A 9512-nucleotide genomic window follows, 5' to 3' on the forward strand; every position below is an offset into this window, starting at 1 on the left:
GTTAAATGTACCATAAAAACATGTCAGTTGGATGTACCGTTGATCAAGTTCTTGGTGCAATAAAACCCATTGCCTAAGAGAACCGTTTGAACACAGCATCAAATCCTAACCGACCTTTACATAAAAAAAGTACAAAAGTCAATCCATCATGACCATCATCAAACACCAGTTCTATGGGAGGCCTCTGAGGTATCCATTTAAAGATCTGCTTCCTCGTTGAGCCAATGGCCACTCAATTCAAAAGTACTATCTGGCACACACTTAAAAGAGGATTTTAATTTATAAATAGGGATTTGAATAGGCTTGAGCCAGAGTATTTTTCTTTGTTTCTCAAAACTCCTTAAAGTACCACTTTAGAAACAGGAGTTAGGGATTCTGTTTGAGTAGTCCGGGTAAAGTACAGCTGTCAGAATCCAGGGATTCTCTTCTCCGAGCCATATACGAAGTATATACCCACAATATATGTATTTGGCTCTGTTCTGTCTCAGTCTTGGGTGGTTACCTTCAGAAGGTGGCTGTCATGCATCCTTGCCTCACAAATCTTTTCCAGTTTTAACAGAAATTCCCACCCGAGCGAATAAGTAGAAAAAACACAAACATAGATAGACAAAAAAATGAAACATAACTCTCCGCCTAAAAGACAATGCCAGAGGAGCGTGGGGACGGAGCCCATGGAGAGGGAGAGTCTGGACTGAAGGTTTAAAGCTTAAAGCCTCAAGTATTTCCAACAACAGAAACCTACCTCCCACAATACCACTTGATATCGGATGTCAAAATTCCACTTCTGTGACCCAGACCCACACCCAAAAAGTATGACAGAACCGCTTTCCTATAGAACCCAAGGAATTTCTCATTATCGCCATGGTCATCAGCCTCGATTTACCGCAATCATAAAGATGAAACCTTTGCCTACTACGCATTAGATTTTTGTCGATTCACCAGTACCTCCATGTCCACTCCTGCTGTGTAGATGTCACAGGCTTGGTCGTTACTAGGGTGCAATTTAGAATGAAAACATTCTGACCTTGCAAATAGAAATTATTGAAATAGACTGACACAATTGCCTATTTTTTTACAGGACGACAAAGAGACCATATCTGTTCTAATTTCATACATTCTAGCGCGCATCTGTAACGTTACATCTCGCTGAACAGGAGCCCAGTATTACTCCTCTGCCCTGCCTATTGACCCTGGCCTACTGCATCAGCACTTGGCTGAAAGTCGTCGTATATAGCAAAAAAGGGAAAAAAAGGAAGTTTGAAGTTGCTGGGCGGGAGGGTTTGTGGCATCTGCCGGGGAGCAAGCGGCGCTGTCTGGGTAAACAAAGCCCTCAGGATAAAATGGGCACGTTCTGCCCCAGTCCAGGAGGCGGAGGCTTGATCTCCATTGGAGAGCCGGTCTCGCAGCTCGCTCCCTCATGCACTCACTGCTCATGTTTCCCGTCCCAGGAGCACGCTCAGTCCATCCGTCCACAGGGCAGAACTTGGGAGCAACACAGATTTCCACCTTTGTTATCGACCCATTATGTTACTTTGTAATGTAATGCGTTTTAACTTTCCACACAAGTATAATTTAAATTTAAGAGGGACGAGAAAGAGAGGCTGAGCATATGGAGACCAAGAGAGAAACACACGTAAGTGTTGAAGGAGCATGTGATATGCCCAGGAGGAGAAAGAATAGAGGATTTAACTCTGGGAAAAGAGAGAACAGAATTATCTATCACGTGATATGAGTTTCAGATTACAACCTGTTGACATGACATCAACTACTCAGTTCCCGTCTCGTTTCTGGACGACGGCAAAAATTTGATAGCTTTGTACCTCCTCCACGTCAACGCTGACGCACTGAACGCCAGTGCCAACAACTAGAACTTCCTGCAGGACACAGGCGCATGTCGTTTATGGAGAGCGGCCAGGGTTACATAGTGTGGAAATGCTCGAGGAAGTTGCGTGGATATACAGGGGTTAAGGCCGAGGAGTGTTCAGGACCGTTTGTCTGGTATGGGATAATTGATTCTGCTGGTTGTGACGGATTGCAATAACCTGTTGTCTGTGCCCTTTGTCTCCTTCATGTTGATTGGCAGTCTTTCCCCGTCAGCAGCGCTTTGAATCTTTGCCACCGGAAACCTGCCAGAGAAAAAGGCTGAAAAAGGGTTTACCGGCACCCCAGCTTCGTACACAGAGCCAATTGACAGAGCGTGAATTTGTCATTCAGTGTCGAGGCCCAATAGAACTCGACAACACTAATTTAATAGAATCTCTATGGGCAGTGTCCAAGGCTTACAGTGGAGAAAGAGTATTGCGTTAGTAAAACTCACTCTTCTTCCCTGGAGACTCTCGATGTGGGTTGTTCTTGTAATTAATTGTCCTCCTCCACGTCGCCAAAGTGCAGACTTGTGATGGCGACAGGCGACAGTTGCCACAACTTATCTTTTTCTGATAGGACCACATAATAACCAACACCAAAAAAAAAAAAAAATAAAAAGGTTGAATCGTGGCAGCTATGGGTGTAAGAAAGGCCAGCATCTCTTCGGTTCTATAACCGTCCTTCATTAGTCTCCCTATGTTTTCACCGTGTCGTGCTGTTCCAGCTTCCCCCTATACCTCTCGATTCTAACGCGGCATACTCTTAACCTGTCCACCCCCTCTTCACGGAGATGCGGAGTGGTTCTCGACTGTCTGTGTCGGCTGCTGATCTTCGGAAGGGGGTTCCCTGACACAGGCCAGGGGGGTCAACTCACGTTCCTTCTGCTGGCGAACGCTCCAACAGCTCTGGCCTCAGACGGCTCCTTCAGCTTCGTCTACAGAGGGCGGGGGCGGGGGTGAGACGAGTCACGCCACCGCCAAGTCAAGAGAGTTTACCATTACGCACTCAACATGATCATTTCGATGAGCTTATTTTGACGTATTAAAAAAGGGTCATCCCACTTGCGTTACAAAGGCAAGGACATATGAATAGATAATGGACCAGATAGGACGGACAAGTAGGTAGGATCAGTTGCTGCTTGCGTGGCTGTGAATGTGTAGAATGGGTTGTGGACCTGTGACCTGCGTCACATAACATTTCCCAAGCTGTTTTTGGTGACAAACAGGCAGACGTAGCAGATAATGCACAGCCACTGATTCTGATCATTGGGTGACAAATGGACGAATACAGGTTTTTGTAAGTATACACACCACACACTAAGGGGCTGATCCCTGCCCTCTAGGGGCCATTGGAGGAGAGTACAGGCTTATGAGGTGTTTGTGTGTTGTCATCGTATGGTTAGATGTTGTGTTTGTCATAGAGAGAGAGCAGAAAAAAAGATTCTGTGCTGAACAATTTCAGGACTTAACATAACAGGGTGGCGGGGGTCTCCTCTTTTGGTGCAGCCCCGTCGTCTGGCCGTATAGTTTCTGAGACGTCCCTCCACTATAGTTCAGAGCATTCACCTTGTTCTTAAACAGTCAGAGACGTGGGCTTATCTGACCCAGAGTCCTGGTGATCTGCTCACGCACAACCTGCATTAACCCTAAAGGACATACAGGAGACAGTCAACTCCCCCATTGATTATTTAAAGAGAAAACATACCAGATGTGTTGTGGCTATAGACCATGGTTTTCTCTGTGTGGCTTAAAAACAATTGAAAAGCCCTTGGTGGTCACCAAAGCAAACAGTTTTGCGACAACCACTATATTAAAAGTATTACAGTATATTCTTAGTGTATTATGTACTGTTTTTTCATATATTTCAGTAGCTAGCTATTGTGTGATGTGGGTTTGAGATGAGAGAAAGGCAAGCTGTTCCCCACTCTTTGCTCTGCTCGGGCCAGTGACGCTTTACACACTCAGACAAGGCTTGACTCGTGGTCCCCCAAAACATAGAGCTCTCTGAGGCGAAGGGCCACATGACAAAGCCACAGGAGGGAGGAAATACGGGAGGGTGTGGCGTGTGTGAGACAGGGAAACCTGGCGTTTCTCTACTAACTGCGGCCCAGTTTCAAAATCCATCACAGAAATCTATGAGAACACACCAAACCCACACCAAGTCGATCACCCCCCCCCCACTCCCTTCTTCTCCACTCGGTCTCTCTCCCTTTTATCTCTTCTTCCTGTCAGTGTGGCCATTACTCCGAGTCTCTCTCAATGACACTGCACTTTGACACCAAGGCAGACGTCGCAATGGGAATTGATCATTTTTCTTGTCCATCATTGGTAACCCCATAATCCCTCCTCTCCAAAGTCAGCAGCACCAGTATGGAGGACTTTAATGAAATGGTACTGTATGTACGATTGTGTTGAGCACCACAATAACCATGACCCATGAAGGGCAGGCTTCCGAATTACCAGTATCCATGGAGAGCCCAGTATCTATGGATCAAAGACAGTAGCAATTGCCACAACTCATCCTCTATGGAGCAATGGATCTGGCTGTGCATGCAGCACCCATGGAGGCCACTAGCTTGTTATTCTTTAAATCTAAAATAATCCCACCTCAAAAGAAATTTGAGAATAGAATGCAAAACATAACAATAATACAGGTAATGCCAAAATAATGAAAACAACGTTGAGGAAATGAGGGATACAGTAAGTATATTTGCAAGCAGGGGTGCTTCCACACAGGTGTGGTTTCCTCTGATTGTTTGATTAAGCACATTAACATCCCATCATGCTTAGGGTCATGCTATTTAAAAATGTCCAGTTGCCCATTATTTTGGAACCATGGCTAGAAGAAGAGATCCAGTGTCTTGAGAAGCAGGGTGTCTTAAAGAGCATAGGGGGGTTTAAAGGGGTGAGTTATGTTCTGTGTTCAGGGTAATGGGCGGCAGGGTAGCCTAGTGGGGCGGCAGGTAGCCTAGTGGGTCGAATCCCCGAGCTTTGACAAGGTAAAAAATCTGTCGTTCTTGCCACTGAACAAAGCGTAGTTTAAACCCACTGTTCCCCGGTAGGCAGTTATTGTTAAAAAGAATTTGTTCTTAACTGACTTTTCCTAGTTAAACAAAGGCTACGTTAAAAAGGAGACCGCACCTAGCAGTCGAGGTTTCAAGTGAGCGAGGCAGACAAAAATGGCCCAGTGCAGTGCCCAGGAGTGGCCTTTATTTGTGGAGAAGAGACACCAAAACTATTGTACACCTATGTACAAACAGAAATAACATTGACGATGGGAAGAACAGGAAACATAAAACAAGGGTAAACGAATAAATCAAGGTTTGAGCTTCAATAACACCAGCATTCAATAATACCTGTCCCACAACCTGTCGCTCTCTTGCCAAGAACCAAGAACGACACGCTTTAAAGTATAGTAGCTGGGCTTATCCACATGGACCATACCACTTACAAACATCACAATGAATGCATAATTACACAAATTAAATTTCAATCACAATATTCAGGAAATCACATAGGAATTTCTGAATACCACCACCACTTCAATTAATAGTGCAGGGATCCTGCATAACCAGAAATAAAACCCAGGGGAACATTCATCTCCCCTGAGATTGCCAGGCTTGCATAACCCAACCACAACAGGAAAAATTACGCTTCGGACCACGGGACTGGTTGCCAACCCTCCTGATGCAGCAGGAAGGAATAATTCACCTCTTCATCAACGAGGATTTAACAGGGTATGTTTTAAACATTCTTGTTACATATCACTAAAACTGTACCACCGGTGGACCGCAAAAAAAGATTCTATATTAAAAAACACAGAAATTTAGATCATTGCTATCCTCAACACAGCAACTACCATTACATCCGCACTTATAGTATTCAAATAGCTCTAAATAAGACCTCAAAACCATACTAATACGTAATAGCCATGTAATATAACATGTATTTCTCCATGTAGGCAGAGAGAAAAATATTTACAACAACACATTATCCAAGGAGATGGCACTAATGTAACTAAAATTGAGACCTTCATATACGTTTTTGGAACCAAACAAAGCATTTTCAGTGACCACCTCGCTTTAAATCCCCAGGCATCATCCTGTTGTACAACATTATTCAACATAGCTGTGTAAAGTCACGTAGAAATGACTATGAATCAAATAGAGTATCTTCACCTCCATGTTTTGTCTTTTCAAGTACAACCCAGAGGCCAACAATGTCAGTTCCACAGTCAAGAGAGAGAGAGAGAAAAAATGTAATATTGAAGAGGAGAGAAACAAAACAGAGAGGACGCGGATGGAGGGATTAGAGAGGAGTATCACCTTTATGGCATCAGCAGTCCAGGAGAGGTTATTTTGTAAAACAGACACCCTGATAGTCACTCACACCCCGATCCGCCCCCTCTCTCCCCTGCCCGTCACTCCTCTTTGGTTAACCAATAGAAAGAGGAGCAGAACCCCAGTACAGGAGACTTACCTCAGCCATTTGAGGAAGCAGCTGTTTCTGTTCCCTCATACCAGCAGTGTGTGTGTGTGTGTGTGTTGTGTGTGTGTGTTGTGGATGACTGTTATTTGGAGGCGAAATGTGCGTGGGGGGGGGGGGGCGGTCACACACACAGTCCTTAGTTGAGGCCCCCAGCTGCAGCAGCGTGTTGCCAGGGAGTGATTAACGGCTGAAAATCGACAGCACGTTTAGGGGTTTATTGGAGGGGAAGAGGGGAGAGAAAAGAGAGGGAAGAGACAGGGTTGTGATCCAATGGAGTAGAGAGAAACAGCAGAGACTGCCAACAGAGTTAGAGGAAGGAGAGGAGGGAGGAGGCTGAGACATGTAGTTAAAAGCCAAATAACACTCTTAGAAAAACGTGGTTCTATCTGTAACCGCAAAAGGGGTATTCAAGAGTTCTCCTATGGGACAGCCGAAAAGAACTCTTTTGGTTCTTAGAGGGCACTGTTTTCTCTAAGAGTGTGAATCTCACATTATGGGTGTTGAAGGTATGAGGTGGGAATCTTCTGTGAGACAGGCACGGAGTGAGACAGATACCACCACTCTTCAAGCTGTTAAACAAATTCTCTCAGCACCAGTACTCTGCATTCACCCCTTAACATTCCCATCAGAAAAACCTAACAGGTAATCTGACTCGAGGATTTGAACAAATCTAAAAAGGAGTTAAGAATAACCCATAGGAGTGCTTTTGTATCCCCCCCCCCCCCTCTCTCTCTCTTTTAACCAATGGCTGACCACTTGTTGGCTGACCACTGTCCATCTCTCATTGTCAGTGTCCAGGAGGTTTTATCTCTTTGTGTAAATTACTGCTGATGGAACCAATTGATTGTGAGGGAACCTTTCTTCCCTCGCTCTGATTCTGCTATGGGAGTGGATTTTCTTCTTTGTGCCTTCTAAATGCCATTGTCCCTGCTCCACGGGATTGTGGGAGGCACAGAGGGGCAACAATGAGACAGGGCCTGCTGCTGGACACTCGCTCCACTCAAAAAGGTCAAAGGTTAAGGTTTATGACCATGAGAGCATTTTGTAAAACATGGGCCAGTTGTCTGGTTTGGTGTTCATGAATATCTGTCTGATGAGTCCAGTGTACGTTAACATAGGAAAGGAAATAGCCTGGATTGGGTCCATCCAGCCGTCTTTCCTACATTACCTTAGCACGGTATCTATACATTTTTAATAGGGCAGCCCAGTCGATATTCCATTTCTGGTTAGCCATTTCTGGATGACCTAATCTGATGTCCCGTTCTTAACGGATTTACAACTGACTAATTAATACCCCAGCTGGTTGGCCTCCCACAGGCCTCTATAGATTCAACTCTGGTGTCTCTACTCTGTGTGGCTGTGGCAGATGCCAGATGGATGGTATTATTCCTGCATACTATGCTTCCATGGTGGCTCACAGGACACAGAGCACTTGTTATTGTTTTCAGTGTGCGCATTGCAGGTAAAAATGCCATTCCACTCCGGGTGCCATGGAGTGGCTTTGAAGTTTGATTTTCTAAATTAGATTACACTTTGCCGCTCCACGGTTGGCAATGTAAACAAATAGACCATCTCATCAGACGATACAACTGCATCACGCTTGGACATGAATAAACACACATACCACTATATATACACAAAAGTATAGGACATTCGCGCTATTTGTCAGCCACACCCAATACTGACAGGTTGTAAATCGACATCGCAGCCATGCAATCTCCATTACACAAACATTGGCAGTAGAACTGGCCTTATAAGAGCTCAGTGACTTCCAACGTGGGCACCGTCATAGGATGCCACCTTTCCAACACAGTCAGTTTCGTAAAATTCCTGCCCTGCTTAGAGGTTCCCTCTGGTCACTGTAAGTGTTGTTATGTGAAGTGGAAAGGTCTAATACAACAACGACTCACAGTGATATAGTCACACAAGCTCACAGAATGGACTGCCGAGTGCTGAAGCACGTGGCTAGTAAAAATCGTCTGTCCTCGGTTTGCAACACTCTAGCGAGTTCCAACTGCCTCTAAAAAACAACGTCAGCACAAGAACAGTTTGTTGGAGCTTCATGAAATGGTTTCCATGGCCGAGCAGCCACACACAGCCTAAAGTCCCATGTGCAATTGCTAAGTTCAGCTGGAGTGGTTGTAAAGCTCGCCGCCATTGGACTTCTGAGCAGGGAGAACGCGTTCTCACCAATGAAGAATCACGCTTCACCATCTGCAGTCCGACGGACGAATCTGGGTTCTGGCGGATGCCAGGAGAACGCACCTGCCCCAATGCATAGTGCCAATTGTAAAGTTTGGTGAAGGAGAATAATGTTTCTGGGCTGTTTTTCATGGTTTGGGCTGGGCCCCTTATTCTAGTGAAGGAAATCCTAACCATACCGCATACAATGACATCCTGACAATTCTGTGCTTCCAACTTTGGTGGCAACAGTTTGGGGAAAGCCCATTTCCTGGTTCAGTCTGACAATGCCCCAAGTTCACAAAGCAAGTCCATACAGAAATGTTGTCAAGATCGGGTGGAAGAACTACAGGTTGGCACAGAGCCCTGACCTCAACCCCATCGAAACACCTTTGGATGAATGGAACGCCGACTTGCGAGCCAGGCCTAATCGCCCAACATCAGTGCCCGAACCTCACGAATTGCTCTGTGTTGAACGGAAGCAAGTTCCTGCAGAAATGTTCCAACATCTAGTGAAAGCCTTCCAGAAAGTGAGGTGTTATACAACAAAGGGGGACCAACTCCATAATTAATGGCATGATTTTGGAAGAGATTTCGACGAGCAGGTTTCCACATACTTTTTCGTTAATTAATACCTGCTCGCTACTTGTAGACATGCTCCCTGTACCCTTCAACTATCTGTCTTCAAATGGCAAGAGGCTGTTCTTGACTTGTACATTAGAGTTCAGTGTGGGAAAAGGGTGAATAGGAGATGATGTGATGCTGAGACATGGGGTGGAGTGAGACATTAGAGATTAAAGAGTGAGCTATATTGGTGACATTCAGGTGGTTGTGTTACCTTGTCAAAGTCCTCCTGCGTGCTCTCATCTCCTTCCAGTCTTATTGAGCAGCTGGATGCAGATGGCAGAAGAGCTCGTCCAGCAGCTGGTCCTGAGCGAAGAAGATTGGGTGTAGTCTGAACCTGTTTCTGGGCTGTGG

The 9512-nt window shown here is 45.3% G+C and overlaps 1 protein-coding gene across 1 annotated transcript in view; it reads left to right on the top strand.

Annotated features, from left to right (window-relative positions):
• The window catches only part of LOC111953101 (engulfment and cell motility protein 3-like), a 48799-nt gene that overhangs the window by 26163 nt on the left and 13124 nt on the right, over positions 1-9512 (top strand).

Source organism: Salvelinus sp. IW2-2015, linkage group LG26 (assembly GCF_002910315.2).
Source record: "Salvelinus sp. IW2-2015 linkage group LG26, ASM291031v2, whole genome shotgun sequence".
Taxonomy (NCBI): Eukaryota; Metazoa; Chordata; class Actinopteri; order Salmoniformes; family Salmonidae; genus Salvelinus; species Salvelinus sp. IW2-2015.